Below are 24,830 nucleotides of genomic sequence, written 5' to 3'. Positions count from 1 at the left end.
GAAAGGCTAGGTACGCTGTGTAAGTGCCCAGGCTTTGACAGATTGGATCTTATAGGAATCTCAATAGTGGGAGACCTGTGGTTGAGGTGGGTTGTGGTTCCATTCACCACCCTGCAGCAGGAATATGACCTGGCAACAATGGAAACATTTAGATACCTGCAAATAAGACACGCTCTCCTGGCAGTTATCCCACGAGAGGGCGAGCTCCCAGACGCATCCCTATTAGAGGACAGGCTTGTAATGGACCATAAGGCAATCTATTTAACCTACCAAAAGCTAATCCTAATCCCCCTCCTCTGTGTCTGAGAACAATGGCACACAGATTTGGGTGAAATAGACGAGGACTGGCCAGAAACCCTAGCCTCTCTTAAGGAGGTGGCCATGTCTGCACTGTTTAGACTTCTTCAGTTCAGGATTCTCCATAGATCCTCTCTCTCCTGCAGTACCTTGGTTAAGATGGTCAGAGGCTCGGACTCTAGTTGTCATACGCTGTGTGGAAGGGAGGGTACTTTTTATCACGTACTATGGGAATGTCCAGCGGTGAGAGGTTTCTTGGATGCCATAGTGCATTGCATGCAAGGAATGTGTGTGGTAGAATTGTCACCCTCACCTAACTAGTGTCTTTTAAACATATGGGAAGCTACCAATGTGAGCCACAAGGAACAATCCTGGGTAACCTTAGGGATGACTATGTCCAAACGTAATATTGCCTGCTTGTGGGGAGTGCCCACCGCACCAACTCTCCGCGACCTGGGAAAAGACATGGACTGGTGCATGGTGGCAGACAAAGTTGTCTACGAAAGCAGCGGTTGTCCCAGGAAGTGAGAACAGGTCTAGGGTAAATGGAAAGTCTATCGGGGAAGTCCTTGTATGGCCCCCTCCGTGAGGTCGAGTGGTGCTGCAAGTTTGGATATAGTGTCTTCGATGAACGTGCTAATGGGACTGGGCGTGGGAGCTGGCCTAACAGTGAAAATATGAACCTGTACATTGTATACCCTGTTGATAACCTTTGCTACTCTGGTGTATTTGCTGCTGAATATTTTGTTGTATTACCAATAAAAGAATAAAAAAAATATACAACAAACATAGCTTTTACTTTTGCTCCATTTCGTTGCATACCTGTGTTTCTCCGGTTACAGACAAAAGACTTGTAAGGGTACAATTGCTTATTCATGTCTCGTACCACATTCTTCAAAGTTGCACTGTTATAGTATCTTTTCTTTTGCTCTGGGCAGTAAGTACAATCTATGCCCTGCGGGCAACCATTGATAAGTCATTTGTCCTTTCTAATGCCACTGTAAGCCTCCAGCCTTCACTTCAGATTCCTGCCGTTATCTTTAGCAAATGGTCAACGGAATCAGCCATAGGCAAATACGAACAACATAATAAGATCTTACAAATCCAACCAGTGCCCATTAAAGAAGTTTCGCAACCACAGAAATAATTATACTGCTTTTTCTCCTCGACAACTGTTGTTTGCCCTTGGTCCAACACATGAATTTCCTGATACTCTCCTTTAATACACCATAAACTGTATCCTTACTCTGACAGAAAATTGGTTCAGCTGATTATCTCCAACAGTCGTAGGGTCACTCCCATTCTATCGTACAACTCTGGGATCTTGGTGGGAGAAGTGAATTGATGCACAATAAGACACCCCTTGCTCAGCTACTCTTACTCCATGGAAATAAAGATCTCCTTTACTAGATCCCAAAGAATGTACATTGCACACCACACTCACAAGAAAGCAAACTCTTTGTAGGAAAGTCTAACAGATACATCACAACTCCAGTTAGTGAATCATTTGACAATATTTTCCTGGGTGATCTCCGCCTTTTGGTGGGATGATAACGCAGACCAACTAGTTTGCACCTTTTCCTATTTCATTCTAGCAAACAATGGAAGACCTCAATGAACAAATATCCCTATTTGGTATGACAAGGTGCAACACAAAGATTAATCCTCTTTGCCGCTGTTAATCTCCATAGACAATATCTCATTCAGTTGGTCAGATCTAATTATCAAGATTGTGTACTCTTTTAGCTTTGACAAAAGAGTGCACAGGTCAATCTAAAAATCCATCAAACTTGAAAAGTGTATCATGCAAGAAGTTCGAAAATTTTGTTTCTGACCCCTGTTTCAAGTTGCTTATTTATCGACTGTAAATTATCTTCGCACTGCCTATTACAATAATATGATTGACATTATCAATAAACTGTCTCCACTGACCTGAAAGAAAGAAAAATCCTCTGCTCTTTGCTTCTCGGCTAAATAAAATGACAAGCATTTGCAGTGCAATCGGTCTCGCCTTTGTGACCTTATATGTATTTAGCATATTAACCTGGGTGCTGAAACATCTACTGTTCTTTAACATGGAGGGAAAGTAAGCACCAAACTGCGTGACACGCCAGGTATGGGAACACATGGAGAGAAATATTGCCTTTCAGCGGAAAATGGTATAGTCTAAAGCTCTGTTTTTAATAAAAACCTTCGGTGGTCATATTAGTGAAAATACAAGATTAGAAAAAAATATTATTGTCTACGGGTGCTCGTGGAAGACAGTTTTTATGGACTGGAATCTAGAGAATGCTAAAGTGATTATGGTATTTTACTGACCTTTGGTGGTCGTTTTCTATCAAGAAAGTTAAATAGAGGCAGTTGAACAGAAAAAAAGTTCCTAAGTGGAAGCAGACAAGTCCTAGGGCTGATCTCCAGAGCCCACCAAGTACATACACGTATAAGTATATACTAAAGTATATACAAGAGGTCTTGAATGCTCGACCTAAAAAGTGGTATTTGGAGATACCATGTGTGAGTTTCTTAAAATTACCTAAAAGGGATATTTCGCGACAAATATGAAAAGAGAGTAGGTATTTGTGGGCCAAAATTAATTTTGTAACCAAAAATTAAAAAAGCTATTTGAGGACTTTGCATGTGTTTTTAGAAAATGAGATGATGTTTTGGCGATGAAATTAAGTTCTTTGTGGATGCTCACAACCTGACATTCTGGGACATATTCAGTGCCTTTACAAAATATTAAAACTACTTTTTCAGTTCTCATTAATGCAGATTTGTTGACACTTATTAGTGATTTTCTTTAGTGCATATGGCATTACCTTGCTTTATTGGCTCTTCATGACTGCAGTGGGCGGGAGCGATTTCTAATCCTTTTTTTTTTTTTTTTTTTGAAACCGTTTATTGCAGTTCGTAAGAGTTACAGGTATGGGCCTACAACCATCCGGCCGGCCGCTAGAATGACAAAAACATATTGCACACACACAGTAAAAGTCTCTAGGCAGTGCAGAGCAGTGAAACAGGAGTAATCAATGGTGCAGGCCACACAGCTCCAAGCCCACAGTACGGTTCCCTTTTCTTAAAACAAAACAACACCAAAAAACCACACCCGCAAGGCAACCCGCGATCCAAAATAACAGCACGTGCTCCATAAGTGGGGGATCCAAACCCGCAGCAGAACTCTGGAGAGGGGAATGGGAATAGATCAGGGACTGGGGGACCGCGCGCCCGCGGCTGAGGGAGGGGGGCCGTCTAGGGAGACGGAGCAGGCGAGGCAGCCGGTAGCAGTGGTGGCTCACAAATACCCCCGCGGTAGGCGTTCCAGGGGCCCCAGAGTTTCACCCACGCCCCAGGCTTACCTCTCGCCACATACACCACCTTTTCACGAAACATACACCAATCCATATGCTCTTTCCAGGCCGACACCGCAGGGGGCCTCTGGGATCCCCACAATTGAGCAATGTCGCGCTTGGCTATCATGTATCCCAGAGTCACCCACCGCGTCTGCGGGACCGAATAGTCATTCGGTTCCCATACATTCAGCAAGCATCTCCTCGCTTCAGGCAGCAGCGCCACACGCGTCACCACACGCAGGACCTCATGCACACCACGCCAGAATCGCTCCACCTTCGGGCACTCCCACAGTATATGCATGAAAGTCGCCAACGCACCACAGCCACGCTTACACATTCCGTCACCAGCAAAACCCATACGCAGAAGCCTTGGCCCCGTCACATAAACCCGGTGAAGGATCTTGAGCTGGACGAAACGAAGGCGAGCCGGAATGGCCACCTCTTTCGGAGAGGCCACCGCGGAAATCCAATCCTCATCGTCCAGCTCCAGCCCGTCGGCAACCCAAGCCTCGCGGAGACTAGTAAGCAGGCACGATCTATCGTTGATCAGTTTTTTGTATATGAGGGAGATCGTGCTGTCCGGGACATGGCCATCTAGGACTCTGTCCTCCAGGGGGGAAGACTCCGGAATGGATGCGACATCCGGGAAGACGGAGCCCAGCGCATGGCGGACCTGTAGGTACCGAAAGTACTCACTGCCCTGCAGCTGGAACTCCGCCTGCAGCGTCTCAAAAGTTTTGAATCCCCCCCTCGTCCAGAGATCTCCCACCGTGCTGATTCCGATCGTGTCCCACTTCTCGAAGCCCTTCGACGTCCACAGGGAGCCCAACCTCTCAGACGCATACAGCGGTGACGCCCGGGTCAAACGGTCCTTCCACCCCATAGCTGCATTAGCCGCGTGCCAGACACGCACCATGACACGCGTCGGTCCCGTCAAACGGGAGTCGGGCGCGCCAGCGTAGAGCGCTCGATTGTAATCGCCACCGGGCAGGAGCATCTTATCCATCTCAAATGCCGGGTTCAAGGCGGGCCCGTAAAGGCCATGATTAATTGCAGCTAGTTGGGAGGCCCAGTAATACCGTTTAATGTCAGGGAGGGCGACCCCCCCATCGTACCACGGGAGCGTCAATTTAGCCAGAGCAATGCGCGGCCTCCCGTCCCAGAACAGGCGCCGCTGGAGGCCCTCCACTTCACGGAAATAGCGTGCCGGGACCAAGTCCATAGTATTCTGGAGGGCGTAGAGGAAGCGTGGCAGGGACATCATTTTAAACAAGGCCGCTCGGCCGAGCGGCGAGAGCGGCAGACGCCGCCAGCGCACCACGTCCTCCCTCAAACGCCGGAGGGGGGGTAACAAATTCCGCTCATAGCGGGCCTCCGGGTCAAGAGTGATATAGATACCCAGGTACCGAAAACCTTGGGAGGCAATCTGGATCGGACAGTCCCGTGGTAGGGCCGGAGCCTCCCCGGAAAGCACATATACACAGGATTTCGCCCAGTTGATGACCAGGCCTGAGTTGCAACCGAATGAACGCAAAACATCAACCAGGACGATCAGTGATTTACGCGGGGAGGCGAGATACAGAAGGATATCGTCAGCATAGAGGGACACACGGTCCTCATGCTCGGGGGTCCAGCGGAGACCACGGATAGAAGGGTGCCACCGCAGCCACTCCGCCAGGGGCTCCAGGGCCAGGGCAAACAGGAGAGGTGACAGGGGGCAGCCCTGTCGCGTACCCCTCCCCAGCGCGAATGGGGCCGAGACTCGCCCATTCACTACCACCTGCGCCAATGGGCCCGAATATAGCAATTTGACCCAGCTAATGAAACCCGGGCCAAACCCGAATTTTGCCAGCATCGCCCAGATGTATGGCCATTCAAGCGTATCAAACGCCATGGTGGCGTCCAAGGACGCCAAGATGGCCGGCTCCCGCACAAATGGGACACGCGCGAGCACCCCGTGCAAGCGCCGCAGATTGAGCGCCGTGTTGCGGTGCGGTATAAAGCCAGATTGGTCTTGGTGGACCAAATCGCCCACCACGCCAACCAACCTGTTGGCCAACACCTTGGCGAGGATTTTGGGCTCCGCGTTCAAAAGCGAAATCGGCCTATAGGATGTGACCCGTTCACGGGGCCTCCCCTCCTTGTGGATCACCACAATTGTGGCTAGACGCTGGTCCGGCGGGAGGGAACCCCGCGAGTGGGCCGCCAGGAACATCGCGCGCAGGTGGGGCGCCAACACATCCGGGCGTAGCTTGTAGAGCTCGATGGGAATACCATTGGGGCCCATGGCCTTGCCGGATGCAACCGAGCGAATAGCCAAGGCGATTTCGTCCGAGGTGGGAGGGGCGTCCAGCGAATCCCTGTCCTCCACCGTTAGGGAGGGCAGTGCGATGTCCCGAAGCAGGGCATGGGAGTCTACCTCCGAGCAGGGGGAAACCGGGGAGTAGACTTCGCGGAAATAATCCGCGAAGCAGGAGACAATGGCTTCCGGCTCAGTGGCACACGCACCATCAACACTCTCAATCAAAGGCACCACACGGCTCGCTCTCTCCCTCTTATCCAACCACGCAATCAATTTGCCAGCCTTATCACCCACATCATACAATCGCCCCTGCTGCTCTCTACTGAGGCCCCTGGCCGCCTCCGTGACGAGGGCCCGATAGGCCGCCTGCTTTAGGTGTAGAACATGCAACTTGTCGTCTGTTACCCCGCTTCCCAGGTCACCCTCCAGTTCTGCAATCTCGGCCTCTACCCGGGTCACCTCCTCCCGCTCGGGCCGCCGGGCATGGGAGATAAAGGAGAGGGCCTCCCCTCTAAGGACTACCTTGAAAGCCTCCCACAGGGAGATGGCCGAAGAGACCGACCCCACATTCTCATCGAAATATCGCTGTAGGGATTTGATCAAATCAGCACGAATGGTGGGGTCGCGCAAATACCATGCATTGATTGGGGCCACCCTGCCATCCCCCCTCGGGAAGACATCGAGATGCAACAACAATGGGGAGTGGTCTGAGATACCCCGCGCCAGATGGCGCACCTCCCCCACCCTCCCTGCGTGGGCCGCCGGGACAAGGATGTAATCAAGCCGCGAGAGGCTACCATGGGCACCCGAGTGGAAGGTGTACTGTCGCAATGCAGGATGCTTTAATCGCCAGCAATCCACCAGGCCCAGCGTGTCCAGAAGGCCGGGCAGCCACGCCTGTGCCCGGGGGAGGTCCCTAGGGGGATGGCGATCCATAGACCCAGAGGCTACCGCATTAAAATCCCCTCCAACCACCAGCAGGCCACTCGGAAGGTCCAGAAGGAGGCGCCCCAGGTCCGCAAATGTGGTGGCTTGTAACCCAGGCGGGACGTACACTGATATAAAGATAAACACTCTACCCTCCATTCTTCCCACCAGAACCGTGTAGCGTCCCCTCTCATCATGGCGCACCTCATCAATCTCCAACGGGAGCGAGTTCTTGATCATAATACCCACCCCCCGCGAGCCCGAGGTGAAGCCAGAATGGGCCGCCAAACGATATCCCCGCCGGTTCATTGCATGAAAGGAGTTACCTATAAGGTGCGTCTCCTGCAGGAAGACAACATCTGGTGAAATACGTTTTAAGTACTGCAGGACCACACCACGCTTAATCCTATCCCCCAGGCCGTTAACATTCCATGACAACACAGCCAAATCCCTACCCCCCATCATACGTCGAAACAATCGGTCGTCCCCCATCGAGCATCCTAAAAACAACAACGTAGTAGCGGGTTTGCCCTGCGGTGCTAACAAACAACACACCCCCCCCACCCCCCGGTCCCAACAAAACTCCCCCCTCCCTGCACCCCTGCATGAGCCCAGACAGCCCCCCCAAAGTGCAGTGTGCCTGTCGCCCCATAGCTAAAATACTAACTAGTCCCCCAGAGGAGGAGGGAAGCCCCCAACAGACCCCGCACGACCTCCATAGGAGGGGAAAATACGCAATCAATAAATGGTGAAGGAACAACGTCCAGAGCAAGGCCTAAGCAGTCACCCCTCAATTCTGCTCCGGCGGGCCCTCCTCGCCAGCCGCGCCCCCCCCGCCCCCCCGGCCCCGATCTCCAGGCAGAGTGTCCAGCCAGTCCCCAGCCGCCTCGGGCCGGTCGAAGAAGTGCGTGCGACCATCCACCTCTACCCTCAGCTTAGCTGGAAAGAGCATTGAGTACTTGAGGTTCAGGTCCCTTAGGCGACGTTTAACACCAAGAAAGCTCTGCCGCTGCTTCTGGACCGCCGGGGTAAAGTCTGGGTAGAAATGTACCTCCATGTTATCGAGCTTGACCGGTCCCTGTTGTCTGGAGGTCTGGAGGATAGCATCTCTGTCCCGGAAATTAAAAATCCGGGCAATGAGAGGCCGCGGCGGGGCACCAGTCTTAGGTCTGCCCCCGGGGACCCGGTGAGCACGCTCCACCGCAAAAAGCTTACTCAGCCCCCGGGGCTGGAGATGGGTCAGGATCAACTCTTCCACGAAAAGATCCGCCGCCTCCGCCTCTCGTCCCTCCGGCACCCCCACAATACGGACATTATTCCTCCGGGCCCGACCCTCGGAGTCCTCCAGTCGCCGGTCCATCAGGGCGCTCGCCTGGCCAAGCCGGCGCACCTCCTTCTGGAGGGCCACCACGTCTGTCGTGAGGCTCGTTGTGGTGTGGGCCAGGGAGTCGACTCGGTCGTTTGTTTTGGACAAGTCTGCCCTCACAAGGCTCACATCCACCAGGACCGAGTCTATTTTTTGCGCTAAGGTGTCGAAACGCTGGTCCACCGAGGCCTTCATCTCTGCGATGGCGCCCATGACGTCCCGGAGGGTCAGATCCACCGGATGAGCGGAGGCCTCCGTCGGGCCCACCGGGGATGCACGCGATGTCTCCGGAGAACCCTTCTGGAGCGTGTAGCGGTCCATACTGTTGGCCTGGTGCGCCGTGCCACGGCGGGTCGTCTTCACCTTCGCCCGGTCGCCATCTTGTTTGGTGGACATGCTGGCTCTTCCACCGTCGTGCCAAGCACCCCAAACAGGCCGCTATACCAAGTCACGGGTGCCAGGGGGGGGGCAGGGGCGACCACCGAACCGCGGGTCAACCCACCGCCGGCGGGTCAGCCGGGCTCCTGGACAAGGCCACACCACCACACCCCGCTCCGCAGTCCGACCCCGCCTGAGAGCTAGGAGGGCGCAAAAGCGAAAGTGAAAGTGCGGGGTACGCCAGTCGCCCAGCCCCGTTCGCCGCTGTTATTCACTTTGTCCCCGGATCGCCCCACTACTCCAATCCGGGGGGCCGGCGAGGAGAAGGCCACAACCTTCGATCGATGCTCCCACCGGCGTCCGGGGTCCGATTCGAGCCCAAAAAACGGGTGGCGCCTCAGCTCCGGTTCCCCAACACAGTCCCCTCAACAAGGACAGGATATCGCCAGGATTAATTCAGGAGGTCGCGGAGGTCCTCGGGAGCCTCGCACCTACGCGGCCATCTTGGTTGCGCGCTAGGCTCCTCCTCCTCTAATCCTTTTTAACAGCGTGTCTTATTATCACTGCACAGTTCTGAAATGGAACGTGGACCTGTAAAAAACATACTTTTATCTTTTTCTGAAAAATAACAGAATACTGTATCAAACTCCAATTCCGGGGTATTAGGGCTGCCTTTAAAACCTACTGGTCTAGCACCAATTTCTCTGGGGAACTTTGCTATAAAAAGCATGGCTTGGTCCAACAATTTCAAATTGTTCTGGGCAGAGGACACCCCATGCCCTCCCCCAAAATATCCCCAGGGATGTTTGAGCTTACCCTGAAAACAATGACTCACAGTTGAACAGTTGGCAATTGCATGTCTATAAAACCAATGACATATTAGCAAATTCCTTAAAAAACAAAAAGATGTCAAACTTTCAATAAGCTAGGGAAGGTGGGGGAGTATTACTCTCGCCCTGTGTAATTCAGGTAAAGTTCCTCCCCCAACCCCGCTTGAAAGTTCGCAGCCGCTAATGAATCTAACCTCGGAACCAAAACATGGACATTTTAGCTAAGGTGCACCCACGTCATGATTTTGTATTCCAAACTCAGAACAATGTCATATCCCTAAAAAAGTGACACTTTATTCAGCAATCCCAAGAAGCTCAACGTGAAGGAAATGGAAGTTCATAGGATGGGGCTACTATCCATTAACATTATTACCTCACCAGAGCGTTCAGACAGTACACTCACAGCCTTCCATGGAAACTGCCAGCCAGGATCTAGGTTCAAGAAACCTAACCAATAACCGTTTGGTACCAAGAGATTTGAAAGAAAATGAGTTTAACTTTCTGCTGATCGGGATTCATTTGTGAGACTGAATGCCAGCTCTGTGTGACTGAATAAAAACTAGCACCAATCGTAAGCCACAAACTTGGTTTGGGTGAAAAAACCTGGGGGATATGTAACGTTACTAGTCACCCTTTTCCAAAACGATGCGACAATCCACCATAAAATGCCACTCAGCTCTTCAAACTCCTAAGGTTCCTTGCGTAAATAGTTCCATCCTGCCCTTCTGCTAAGTGCCTGTCATATCTACTATGTACATTCACCTGCACTTTAAAGTCACACTCCACCGCTCTTAGTCCCTTCAGACGTCTTAGCAGGTACCTGCTGCGCCCCAGGCATGAGCGTCGAATCCTGGCATGCGAGCAGAGTCTTCGAGCGTACGCACCAGTGACTTCCCTGCCAACAGAACAGGACAATGCTTAAAAGCGGGCTCTATGTGTGTCTGTTACCATGGGGACGGCGTACGGCATAGCCACCCCCTGCCAAGCTGTGATTATTTAAACTGTCAGGGGAACGTGCTCAAACAGAATCGAAAACCGAGCGGCCATATTGGCCTCCCTAGCTCCTGACCGGATGTAATTATCACGAGCAGCGGTCATTGCTTGTACTGAATGGAACTCAGCGTTCTTAAATATGGTATTTACCGCGAACCAATGCCAATGCAGAAAAAATAAGGGCAATACGATTTAGGCCATACAAAAAAGTTAATATTTGTAGATTTGGCTTGACAGCCCAGTTGTCACTATTCCTTAAGTGAGCAACAGAAAACAACCATAGGCAAAGCCAATAGGTCTCGCCTATTGGCTTTGTCAATGGCGTTTAGCCGTGTAGCACAACATCCCGATATCAGCTCTGGCTGTGCAATAAACTTTGTATAATACTTACGTACTACATTTTCATTTTAAGTACACGTAGCATAACTGCGCAGTGAACAAAGAAAAAAAAGCTCCGCTTTTGTGAAATTAAGGCTAGAGTGCAAAAAGATGTGCGGAAGGCTGATTGCCTCAAACAACAAGCATGGTCCGCTTTCACTTTCGTCCGTCGTGAAAGCTTTCTGGTCTTTATGGGGCCATGTGTTTGAAACACATGGCCCCATAAAGATAAGAAACCTTTTGCGACGAACGCAAAGCAGGCGAGGCCGTCCAAATGGGACGGCCGAAAAAGCCGAACAAAAACGTCACAAGGAGCTCTTTTCCAATGGCTGGCCACCGTTTAGCATAAACGATGACGATGGCCAATGGAAAAGAGGGGCGGGGCTTAATGCCCTTTACAGAAATACCCAAAGTCATTAAATCTCGCCAGCGAGACTGCGCATGTGCGCAGCCCACGCCAGGCGAGACCTAAAAAAGGATGCTTTTCATGGCATTGGGAAGAATATGGCAGCATGTACCCTCTTAAAATATACTAAGAAATGTATTAGTTGAAAGAAATCACTGCTGAAACAACAGTAACTGCACTTAAGTCTTGTATCTAGAAGTCCCGATTGAAACCTCAAATTATACCCTAAGAATGAACTTTATAAGGGTCTCACATTCACATTTAAATGTTAAGAATTTGCTGTCTTATTTTAAAGACAAAGACGAAAAGATTTGCCACACAAGACCGGTGAAAGCTGCTGTATGTCTACAAACTCACTAGAGCAACAAAGTAAAGATTTCCCCACTCTTTTTGGTAGATCACCAAAAACGGTCTACTCTCTTAAAACATTGGTGTGTTGAAAGCCAAGTACCGGCATTTCTGGTGATTGCATTGGCTAATATACCCACTGGTTAAAGATTAGGTTGCAAAAAAGACAGAAAGGTATTAAAAAGCTCCAAGACCGGAAAGGTTACAACCCTGGAAAGGCCCCAAACTACTCTGATAATATCAACAACTTTCATGGTATTACGGTTCTCTTAATTTTCTGGAGTATGATAGAGTTCTGTGTCTCTTTTCAATTGAATATTTTAGTCTGTGAATACAGTCTACCCGGTGATCATCAATATGACTTTCAGATCAGGCTCCCTTCACATCATCAGTATTATACTGTGTACTATTTACAGCAGAGAGGCTGTCTATTAATTCTTCTAACCTCCCCCGGCAGTGTTGTATGCAGGGGATCACTCAACACTCCTTTGCATTTTGGAAAATGTTATGTGCCTTGGAGGTCATGACCTTCAATTCATTTTTGCAGGCTATCTCGCAAGTAGTTTAACATGACAAGTGCCTTCGCACTTTTGGGGAAGGGTGTGGTTTGGGATGATAGCCCTTAAAGTTCATCCCTCAAAGTTAAACCTTCTGCTTTCAGCATATATTTGTAATACCTTGGAGACATGACGAGAAATTTGAACAGTACCGTTCATTCTAATTCCACGCAACTGAATATAATAGTAAAGATGCACCTGATAGCTGCTTTCGTACTTATATCTTTATCCTATTTCACTTCTCATTCAGTCCTTAATGAATCTTAGTAAATCTTCTCTAAGCCTCAGGGTTTTTCCCACCCTCCTCTCAAATTCCAAATATCTGGACTTTAGCTTCAAAGGTAGCTGTCATCTGGACTGGCACATCGCTATGATAAAATGTGCTCAACTTCAACTACACACTTTTAGGAGCATAAGACATATTTATTCTTGTGCAAGACAATGTGTTTCAGTCCTTAGTCTGGTCATGAAGGGACTATGGCAATGCCCCCTCAAAACATCACATTGCCTGAGGTCTACATGGAAAACCAGAAACAGCCTTTGCAACATTTTCATAGTAACTATGATTCTTTCATACTTGGCTTATGGAGTCCCATCCAGTTCTGAAAGGCCTGTGGCCTACCGGGGAATAGGACAAGTGACAGAAGGACCAGTCCAGCCCTTGCTTGCCCCACTAAAAGCTGTGCTCCTTGCAGCAGTTTGTGATATCGGACACACTATGCTTTATTATCAGAGCCCTCATTGTCATTTCCCTGCATTTTCTCCCAATGAAAGCCAGTCCTTAGAAATGGCACAAAGATTATGGGGATTCCTGATATTCCTCAGAACATGTGTTATGAAAGCATTAGTGCAAACAGTGGTTTTATGGAGAAAGATCTGAATTTGCAATCATTTTGAATGTCTACAGATTTTTTCATACACCTACATTATTGCTATACATACAGTTGATACTGCTACAACTGTCTGATAGATTAAATTATAATTCAACAACATTGTCATGCCACTATGCATACACACGTTTCATTGTACTATAAGCAATCAAGGTACACCAAAACAATTGTGTTGGGTGTAGGCGCAGTGCTCATGACAATAGTGAAGCAAAGGGTAAAAATAGATCAGATTTGTTTCATATATGATGGCCACCTTTATAATCCATATATTTCCTAGGCAGATTAATGCTGTTAAATTCCACCTAATTGTTATTAGTCAATATCATGGTAGTCCATTAAAAAAAATGATGTTTCAATGCCTAGTTAGTAGGTTGCTCATGTGGTGTGTTCCTCAGCACTGAGTAAATGATACCTTCTTTCAGATTGAGGCACATAACATTTATGAGAGTTAATAAAGGCCAAATAGATCCAAAAAAACAGGTTTGGGAAGTCAAGATAGAAGCTTCTCTGTGTATATTTGCATTGTATTTGATGTGCATGTTATTTATCTATGTAGAGTGTGCTGAAGCCCTCCAAGAACTGGTTTGCAAGATAGAATAACCCAAGTAATATTGCATACAAATAAATATAGTAGGTAAGTACGATATATCATGCACTGTTTGTCTTTGAGCTCCACCTAAATGTCAGTGAGTAGGTCAGTTGTCTTAATTCATCTTGATTGGATTCGTTTGTAAAATTCTTCATTGACGTTTCTTCAGATAGCACAGAGTTAATTGGATTCGGATGTCTTACTCACGGTGATTTAACCCCACCTACACAGTAGTTGCACCGGTTATGGACACTTGGTGATCAGATATCCTGTGCTTTCATTTCACATTCCTGCAGGCTCTTAGGGGGAATACTGCTAAATGATCATTTCTTCCTGGTGCTAGGGACTGTAAAAGCTGCAGGTGAGGTACTCGCCATTGCATGTAACACACATCCCAAACAACAGTAACAACGTAGGCCTCCCAGAAAGATATTTGGATCCCTGGTTCAACTGCTACTTCCAGCTGAATTTTTTACTTTCTTGTATCAGGCCAGTTAAAAAAAAAAAAACTTTTTCAACACATACCTCAAAGCTTATTTCTAAAAGCAATTGCACTTTGTCTTTATATGGATTTTCATTACTGCCTCTGTTTTTACCAATATAAATGAGCCTCTTGTGTAAGTGTATCCGCATGAAGTCAATTTTTCATTAACTTGTTTTTTGTTGTTATGCAGTGTGATTAATACTTGGGCACCACGTGGAACCAAACGACGTGTGCAAATCTTAACCTCCTCAATAGACTTCACCCTTTCTTCAAGTTCATCCTGAACCCTAAAACAGGTATTTATTTATATTATTTTTTTTGCAAAGAAAGTAATTTGTGAATACCTACGTTAACAAGGAAATTGATACAAGTGCAGTTTTCAGTCACTGTGCAGGGGTACAACACCCTTTTAGAATTTAACTATCCATACTTCTTCTTTTTCATTACGTTATTGTCATTTAAATAATTCAGCTGTTGGCGTTCATTGATCCAAATACTACCTACCCTGAACCGGGATTGCAAGTTTGACCCGTCGTGTCCGTGTTCTATGTAGTATATAAACAGTAGTACAGATATTTGCCTGGTCTGCTGAGAAGTAGTTGTAAAGAAAAAACCAGAATGAGCAGGGAATCTTCTATGACTAAACGTCAGTAAGGAGCTGGGGGTAAAGCAGCTTTAAGACTAGGGGTGGGCAAAGAATTCTGCTCCGCCGGCGAAGTTCACAGAGTTTTGCCCACTCCACGTGGAGTTCTGAAAAACCCTGCGAAGTGACGCTGAGCGGAGTTTTTTCTCTTGAGCGGCTAGTCATCGGTAAGTTGTCGAGTGCTTGCGAGAAAAAAATCACGCTCTAGACCTCCTCCCGGTGAGATTTCTCATCGCAGGCGGTCGAGGCAGGTCATGACCACTCGCTTTGAGAAATCTGCCATTCGTGCTGAGGAAGCTGCCGCTCGAGTAGAATGTCTATTCGGGCCAGCAACAAGCCGCAGCGTTCTCTGGCGCGATGCGTAGGGCCGTTTGCGCAGATTTTAAAACGCGGGACAAACTCCCGGCCCTAAAAATCAGTACGAGTAGCTCGACTTAACAGACTACAATGATGGCGAACCGCTGCAAAGTTTTTCTGGCACTTTGCGGAGTTCCACGGAGTAAACCTCTGCGAACTCTTCCCAGGCCTATTTAAGACCAGGCGACATGATTCTTCTATTCAGTTATTTACATTAATTCCTTAATGCCGCCACCGGCAATTCTATGCATTGTCTGTCACTTCCACAATCCGTTCAGTTACTTCTTTATTTGAGACTTTGTCTCTTAACCCTTTGGGTGCTCATGACGGGATGGTTCTGTCATAGGCACCAGTGCTCCTGTGCTCATGATGGAACCATTCCGTCATGAGTACAGGCTCAGAAAATCCCTCTGCTGCAGACAGCAGAGGGATTTCCCTTTCTTTTTTGCCTTGGGAGGTGGGAAAGAGCTTCCCCAACCTCCCGGAGCCTGTTTTTGGTTTTCCTTGAAATAACGATTGCTCGCATTGGGTTAGGTAGTTCCCCAAGATGGCCGCCGAGCCCGGAGCCAAAAACCCGGGTGACCCCCCTTGCAAAACCAAGATGTTTTGTGATAGGTAATTTTGATGTCTCCTCCATACGTTTTGGGCACTTGCCTGTCGCGGGCACTTACCCACCCACGCGACTGAGGTACCATTTTTATCGGGAGACCTGGGGGAACGCTGGCTTGTGGGAAATTTGTGGATCCACGCAGATTTCAGAACTTTCCATCACAGAAATGTGAGAAATTTTTTTTTTTTTTTTTTTTACAAAGTTTGAGATTTGCATGGGATTCTGGGTAATAGACCCTGGTGAGCTCTTCAAATCTAAGGATCGACCCTTTTTTTGATCAGATCTCCGACTACGGAAATCCCAATAGTATCCCACTTGTCGAAACCAGGTTGATAGCAGAGAGAACCCAGTCTCTGGGCATACCACAACGGTGTCGCTTTTGTGAGGACATTTGACCAACCCAGACTCGCATTCACATGGTGCCAGATCACTACGGTGTGAGAGGTAGGCTCAAATATCGCCCTTTTCTGACTTTTGAGTATAGTGCTCCTAGGTAACCAGATCGCCTAGTCTGATATCTGTCTAATAAATAGGTGGAATCATTAGGGGAGCGGTAAATCCAGTGGTTCACCACCACCAATTGCGAAGTCCAATAGTAGAGTCTAAGATCTGGGAGGGCTACACCCCCATCATACCACCTTTTCATTAACTTTTTCATTACAATATAAGGGGCCTTGCCATTCCAGAGCAGTGTACGGACTTTGCTTTCCACTGCTGAGAAGTACGTATCTGGGACTCTGTGTGGGCAGTTCTGGAGAATGTATAAAAAGCGAGGGACAGCCAGCATCTTAAATAGGGCAGCGCGACCCACTAGGGTTAGGGGTAGGGTCCGATAATGTCTCATGTCTGCTCTCAGCCGGGCCAGTGGGGGGGGGGGGGGGGGGCTAAGTTGCGGCTATTGAAAAGGGTTGGGTCGGATGTTACATATACTCCCAGATAGCGGAAGCCTTCCATTGCCACCTCAACCGTGCAGTTCACCGGGAGACTAGGAACCTGGCCCTGAAGCACAAACAACACCGACTTACTCCTATTTATCTTGTATCCAGAGTATTTCCCAAAATTTGTAAAGATGTTTAGCACGCCATGTATGGATCTATATGGGGAGGCGAGGTATAATAAAATATTGTCGACGTACAAGGATATTGGATCCTCTTGTCCCTCTGCCAATTTCAAGCCCCTCACCAGGACATCCCGACGTATCCAGGTGGCCAACGGTTCTATATGGGAGGATAGAGGACAGCCCTGTCGGGTTCCCCTCCGTAATGTGAATGCCAGGGATGTGTAATTATTGACTCTTACTTGACCCTGTATATTGTTGTAAAGTAGTTTCACCCATCCCAAGAATTTCAGACCTAATCCCATCCTTGCCAGAACTTCAAATAAATATGGGCACTCTATAGAGTCGAACGCCATGAGGCATCTAAAGACAGCACTACTGCATCTTCATCCATGTATTCTCTTCGTGCGTGTACGTTGTGAAGACGGCGGATGATGAGTGCTGTATTCCTCCCTGGTATAAAGCCAGATTGGTCAGGGTGAACCAAGGAGGAGTAACCGCGACCATCCTAGTGGCAAGAACTTTCGCTAGAATCTTGGCTTCTACGTTGATTAATGAAATTGGTCTATATGAGCCGCAATTATCGACGGGCTTCCCTGGTTTACGGATAGCAACTATGGATGCTAGACGTTGGTCATTGGGCAGTTTGACCCGCTCTTAGCTTTCATTGTACATAGCCCGCAAGTGCGGGGCTACTTGAGAGGCTGTTACTTTTAAGAATTCGATGGGAGTCCCGTTGGGCCCCATCGACTTCCCAGAGTGGATTTGGCTTACGGCCTTCTGGATCTCTTAGTCTGTCAAATCACTCTCTAGGGCTACTTTCTCAGTCTCAGTGAGTATTGGTATGTTGCTATCAGAAAGGAGTTGACGGGAATCCTCCGCTGTGTATGTTGTGGAGGGAGAATATATCTGCTCTAGATGATCTGCGAATGCCTCCGCTATATTCTTGGGATGTGCAATTGTCCTACCATCTGACATAGTCAATCTCAGCACCCATCTCTCCCCTTGCTCTCTCCTTGCTCTCTCCTTTCCAGCCAGGCCAATGTTTTACCAGCCCTATCGCTCAGTTCATACATTCTGTGTTGCGTGTTAAGGTGTTTAGCCATCATGTGTTCCCTTGCTCTGATCCTATATTCCTCCTGTTTAAGTGTGAGGCGGTGTAGTGTGCCTTCTTATGGCATATTGGTGTTATCGAGTTCCAGATGTTGGAGCTCTTCTTCCAATTGGATTAGCTGATGACGTTTATTCTGGATGTATCCCGTCTTTAGGGACAGAGCTTGTCCCTTCAACACTAATTTGAAGGCTTCCCATATCATTTGTGCCGATTCAACTGAGCCAACGTTTTCTTTAAAGTAATTGATGGTTTGCGTGTACTATTCTTCTTTTTTATTTTTTTTATTTATAAAACATTTTTTATTAAGGTTAACAATGGTTCACAGTCCGATACAAATAAGTAGGTCATATTACAAGACAGTACAATCGTTTACCAGTTTCTTTGCCACAAAGAGCTCTCCATCTATACAAATAATCTTGCCATTTGACTCAGTCCCTTAGACTGGAAATACGTGGTGCGTTGGCCCTCAGTGCTCTTCCTACGCTTTTCTAGTCACTCAGTTCCTGATCGGAGTCCTCTGGTGGAGGGGCACATACATTCCCACGAAACGCGTTCCATCTGCCCCATACCCTCTTCCATTTTTGAGGACAGCCTCTATTAATAAAGACTGCTTTTTCTGCCACCATGGCACTGTCTAGGTCAAAGCGCCATTGTTTGTGAGAGGGGGCCGCCGGAGCCCCCCACTGTCGAGCAATGTTTCATTTGGCATAAGCCATACTAATGGTCACCCAATTTTGCTCTACGTGGTTCAAGTCTGTTGGTTCCCACACATTGAGTAGGCATTTCCTCGGTTCGAGGGAGATCACATGACCACCAACCCTGGTGAGTGTGTCGAGTATGGCCTTCCAATAGGTAGTAATGTGGGGACAGTCCCATAGTGTGTGGCAAAAAGTACCTTCAACCCCACAGACAAAGCGGAGGCTCCGCCCTTCCTATCTTATAGAGTGTGGTCCTGGTGTAGTAAGTTCTGTGCAATATTTTAAGTTGCACTAATTTTAGCCTTGAAGGGATTGCTATCTCTCGTGCCAGTCTTGTTCGTCCATTTCGCCTATCTCGGCTTGCCATTTCTCCCTAAGAGTCTGGTTAGGGTCTGTTTGGTTATTAATCAGTTTACGATATGTTAGGGAGGTCGCTTTTTTGGTGAGTACAATTCTTGATGTCTGGAATTTTCAACAACCACGGGTTTAGAATGATAGTGGTCCTTGGCTGCTGTTCCCAGTGCGTAAGTTCGACCCTAACCGGGGAATGATCGGAGATGCCTCTCGGCAGACCATGGGGGTTTTGGAAATTACCAATTGAGGCTGTGTGTGTTAGAAAGTAATTGATACGAGATGAGCTTTTGTGTGCATTAAAGAAATAGGTGTATTGGGCCTCATTCGGTTTTAGCGTACGCCATACATCTGTCAGACCCAGAGCTGTGGTAAATTCTTCCATTAGTACATTTGGAGGTCCCCCCGACCGCTGTGGGTGTCTGTCTATTATGTCGTCCATGGTCATGTTATAGTCCCCTCCCAGGATCGGGGTTCCCATTGGAAGGTCAATTAATATTTTGCCTAAGTGTCAGCGCTTCCTTGCCCAGTGCTGGCGGTAGGTATAGTGAAATCACATTAAGCGCCCTTCCCTCCCATTGGGCCTCTAAGACCGCAAATCTGCCCCCGGGATCCACCCAGGTACGCTTCAGGATAAGAGCCAGGTTCTTTTTAACCAGAATCCCCATTCCCCGAGATCCCGTGGTGTGGTCAGCATGTACTAGGAGTTTATAACCCCACCTTGAGAGGGCTTTACTTTTATTGCCAACCTTGTGCGTCTCCTGCAATAACACCACATCAGGAGCCTGTCTTTTCAAGTATTGCTGAACAATTCCCCGTTTGATTTTATCCCCCATACTGTTCACATTCCAAGTAAGTATAGAGAGGGACGATTCCACTTTATCCCCCATCATCCGATATGAAGACAGTAGGAGTACTGTAGTTCAATAGAGGCGTGTGCTTAGCATTCCCACCCAGCAGAACTGGTGAAGCGTGGGCCGGCTCATCTCCCCTGCAACTGAAATCTGCAATGGAACCTTTACATGGCAGTATGCGATCACTACTTCGTTCCTCGAGTTTTTGGGGAACCTACAAGTCCTATATATCCACACAACCAGAAGGGTCCAGCCGATGTAACGGTATATTGCTTTCAAAAATCTGTCATACTTAAAAGAAGTTATAGGGGAAAATGTTGGCACAAAAGGCGGTCTTTTTTTTAACTCGTTTTCTATTTTTCCTATTTGCAACTGTTAGTTTCTATAAGAAAACCTTGACAGATCTACACAAATTACCCCTTGCTGAATTCAGAATGTTGTTTACTTTCCAGAAATGTATAGCTTTCCAGGATCCATCAATGCTTTTATACCCATTTTTGCCATTAACTAGAAGTAGGTTGAAATCGCAAAAAATAGCAAAAATAGGCTTTATGTCCCAGTAAAATGCGAAAACTGTGTAAAAACATTTGGTTTTCTGCAAAAAGTCTGCTGGTCTCTGAAAGCTGGGAATATGGTGATTTCAGCACCACAAACCCTTTGTTTATACCATTTGCAGGAAACAAAACTGACACTTTCATCTGTAACCCTTTTTCCACATTTTTCCCCCAAAAAACAACATTTTGCTGTATTTTGGCTAATTTCTGGGTCCCCTCCAGGGGAATCCGCAAATCCTGGGTACCATCAAAATCCCCATGATGTTGGAAGAAAAGGACATACATTTGGCGTGGATACATTGTGATAAAAAAGTTACAGGGGCCTAAGTGCAATTTACCCCAAATAGCCACAAAAAAAAGGGCTTAGCACGGGGGAAGAGGGAGGGGGGGGCTAGCAGCGAAGGGGTTAAAACGATAAGCTTCCACAAACTGCTACATGTAACTAGGGTAGATTTATACTGAGGAAGATGCTCCAAACTCCATGCAGCAGGCAAACCATGACATTAAAGCAAACAAAACGAGGGAGACCTTACTAGGTAGATAAAACGATTACGCTGACTTTCAACTGTGTGAAGTACAGGGCAATGACGACCTAACAATTTAACAATTATGAATACATATATGAATGCAAGTAATTAACCACTGACTCCATTCTGTGTGAACTAAGCAGATGAATGGTACACAGTGATGTACACACAAAGAGCTTCGTTTAAGCACAGGTGCCTATCCATTTTATTCTCCCTGGTCTCATTACCCTAAAACATATATAGATAGATGCCAGTGGCTTGCCTGTTGATCTGTCCAAGTGGTCAGATGATTTGATTTGCCCCATTTCAGTTTTGTCCTGGTTTGTTTAATTCCCTTTCCTTGTAAACAGTAATGTTAGATGAGGACAATGAGTAACTAGCCTGTTCGTTGTCATTTGTGATTTTTTTTCTTTTTGGCATGTTAGTATTTTAATAGTACATTTGTGACATTAGTATGGTTTTGTACTATGCTTTGTATTTCTGCCTTTTTGCGCGGTTTTGAGCTTCCACAGTGACCTTCCAAAGTCTATTATTTTGTCTGATCTATACAAAAATAATAATACAAATTCTAGACCCTACCCTCTTTTATCCCTCCACTATTCCTTTTCAATCCAAATACCAAACTAACATACCCACTGTTCAAATTACTTTCATATTTGACTATACTAATTCACCACGAATCCTCTATGGGATCTGGAGTAGCGTGCTAATCGACGAAAAAGCGCTTTGATGCCTCGTCAGGGGTAGTAAGCGCTATATAATTGCAATTACAATACAATATTCTGCTTATTGCTTGATGGTAGGGATTATTGTTGGTTTAGTTTGTTGTCCTGTGTTGACGTCTGAAGCAGTTAGCTGCAGGACATTTGTTTATTTCATTTCATCAATGGGTTGTGTGGTTGCATATTCTGATTTTGCTTGACGGTAGTGGTTATTTTTGGGTTAGTGTGTTGTCCTATGTTGGGTCTGAACCAGTTCGCTGCAGGACATTTATGTTTATTTCATTTCAACAATGGGTTGTGTGGTTACATGGCCAAATGATATGCCTCTGTTGCTGAGTTGTGTGGACGAGGGATCAAGTAGTTTTATCTTGTGTGTTCTGTTGTAACATCTGAAGTAGTATTGTGAAGGTGTGTGGTATTATTGTTTGTAAACAAAATCAAAAGATTCAATGTCTATTGTGCTGTGCACTTGAGGGTGAGGATGCAGGTGTACTGTAAAATATGTTTTCTGTGGCTTTTTTTGAGCATTGATATTTGTGTGGGTCGGAGTGCAGTTGGAAGCATTCCCCCCCCCTGTCTCGCTGTTCGTGTTTGGTGAAACGTACAACTGTTAGACTAACACCATGTCTTACAAGACTGATCAGTTAGACGTCACATCACCCTACTGTTATTGCCTCAAACCCTTACAATTTCTCCGTACAAGTTAGAAGCTTTCAGATCCCATATGACCTAGCAATTTTGTTTATAAATTGGGCGGTATCACAGTTACTGGTTTATATTTACTCAAAGGCGTTCAAACTTCTGCTCTCAGTAAGGAGAGGCACAAACGTTTTAACATAAGGCAAGCAATGTTGCATTAATCAATAGTTTATCCAAAATAGTAACTTCTACATAAATGATCAAGTGGCAGTGGGCATACGATCTGCCTTGCTGAGATATATTCCGTTCAAATGTTATAACTTTCAAACATTTTAATCCATCAGTTTTAAAATGCACGAGTTCCAGTATTAAAGTTTAACTAATAAACCATAGTTGCGGATCATGAAAATGCGTTCTACTCTTTAGTGCGGTGTATTCTACGCTTGTTTTTGTATAGGTCTCTGGTCTCCTGTTCAGTGTAAGCAAGTCTGTGTTGACTGTTTGATAGCCTTTTGCATACTTTGGGCTGCAGTGTGTTCTCAGCCCAATAGAAACCTCAACATTGGTAAGATAAGAACAAAGCAGTGTTCCAAGCACATTTGTGTCCTCCAGCCACTCTTTACTTTCTAGGTGATTTTTGGAAAGACTGACCGAACATCTTTAAAACATAAATGCTGTAAGCTGTTTCCTTATGTAGATTGTGGTTGCAGTTTGTAGTTTACTGGTTTCCGTGTCATTGAGTGAAAAGCCAGGTCTTGTGAATGTAATCTTCGATCAGAAGAGATTGTAATGTAATGTGTGCAAGGTTCAAGGCTTCACAAGCAGTGCGAAAGCTCGTGATCATACGAGGTGGGTGTTGGCTGTTGAAGGTTTGGAAACCGTTGCTTTGTAGCAGTGAAATCTTCTGAAGGTTTCTATAAGTAGTGTATGCGTACGTAGTTTTCAGTGGATTTGCTAACGACCCTAACTGGGGCATACGTGTGTGTGTTGTTTCCGCTTCTTCCATGGAACCGCAGAAGAGTGTAAAGATTCCCATAATTGTTTTAGTTGTCCATGAAGTTGCCTTTTGGTTTACCTTCTTAGCACTGCTTGAGGGGCCCTAATCCTATGGTTCAATTACAGTAAAAATGCTGTGCTTCACAATCACACACTTCGTGTGCTCTGGTACTGAGGAAATCTGAACTTTTCCCTCCGACCGATAACACCCCATGACCCTTACACCCTAAATCCTGTCTCGTGACTGCTAATCCGTAATTTGTGCTGTACTAGTTTTACCCAGGAGTGATGTTGTCTTGCCCTCGGTGTAAATTAAGTCCATCCTTTTGTGTTCATTTTATTTAAAAATGAATTGAAATGTTTGAGTTGTGAATTGTGGTTGCGCTCTTACACCTGCAGTTGAGATTTGCCTGCAACTGATCACAGTTATCCCTTTGGGCAACTGGTATGTGTGCAAGAAGCAAAGTTAATGCTTCCCACCGCACTGACAAGGAACGCACAATTCATTCTTCTTTGTCAGAACTTGCCTGGTTACACACGGTTTCTTGTTAAAGCAACCAGGGCATATTCCTCCTGTATGGCACTAAGGAGGCATCAACTCCTGCAATACAACATGTGACCAAGAAAAGCCTGCTTTACCTAGCATTCTCTCTTTGGAGGAAAGCCTGTCCCAACCTACCAGTGCGTGGATTTAAAACTGTAAATATGCATCTGAACTAATTACAACTATTTGGCTTTATTGCTATATTGTGTGCTTGAGGGTGTGATAAGGATTGTTGTACGCATCTGTTGAAGTAACGAAGATTATGAATATCAGCTCGAGCCCTTCTTCAGCATATGGAACTGGTATATCGATAAGCACTTGTGAGGGTATCCTGCGGTGTTTCCTGAACATAGAGCTGTGTACTACTTATTTTCTTAAGGTCTAAGACCAAGCCTCATGTCCAGCCCCAGCTACGTCGGCATGACCTACTGCTGCCTTAGCATGGTTGGGAGCGCTGAACACACCCAGTAGTCCAGGGACATTGACCCACAGCACCAAGGAGCTCTTTTATCCCTCACCTGGTAGTGGGTGTGTTACGATTCCATCTCTCTGCCACTGGGGGACACTGCACATGGGCCAACTGTAGCCTAAAAATAATCACTAGAACTCATCCACAGTCCCTGTATGGCTTCTTCCTGCATACCATTTCAGTTTTCGACACACTGGAAAATGTTGTTTTCATGTACTACACGTCCCAGAATGCTTTGTCAAGCATTCATGAAAACCCGACCACAACTGTGCAATACTTTTAGTAGTGCTAGTCCTCCTGTTCCTAAGCACTTGTTTCTTTCGTATAAGACCACACACACGCCTTTAGGTAGACTTGTGCAGCCCAATCTGACGCCACCCTGAGTTTGTTGCTTCCTGGAACCATTTATAACCTACTATTGCCTGAAATTTCTTGTGCATGCGTTGTTTGAACCTCTGTGTACCGTAGCTCATTTTATCTCTTTGTTGACCAATCCCTAACTTCCGCCAGAGTCTCTCTCCTGTTCCAGTGCAGCTTGCTGCAGATTCCCCTTTGCGCGCTGCATTGCATGTTTTTCTTTCTTCAGTCTCCATTTAAGTG

General features: G+C 46.8%; 1 protein-coding gene across 6 annotated transcripts in view; it reads left to right on the top strand.

Annotated features, from left to right (window-relative positions):
• Positions 1–24,830, top strand: part of TAOK3 (TAO kinase 3) — a 1,246,906-nt gene that overhangs the window by 251,655 nt on the left and 970,421 nt on the right. For all 6 annotated transcript variants that reach the window (XM_085636070.1, XM_085636074.1, XM_085636076.1 and 3 more), the window contains exon 2: positions 14,286–14,391. The gene's annotated coding sequence lies outside the window, so the exon portion shown is untranslated. The remainder of the gene's footprint in view (positions 1–14,285; positions 14,392–24,830) is intronic.

This window comes from Triturus cristatus, chromosome 11 (genome assembly GCF_964204655.1).
Source record: "Triturus cristatus chromosome 11, aTriCri1.1, whole genome shotgun sequence".
NCBI lineage: Eukaryota > Metazoa > Chordata > Amphibia > Caudata > Salamandridae > Triturus > Triturus cristatus.
The sequence above is the reverse complement of the archived record's forward strand: the minus strand, read 5'-3'. Positions and strand labels throughout refer to the sequence as shown.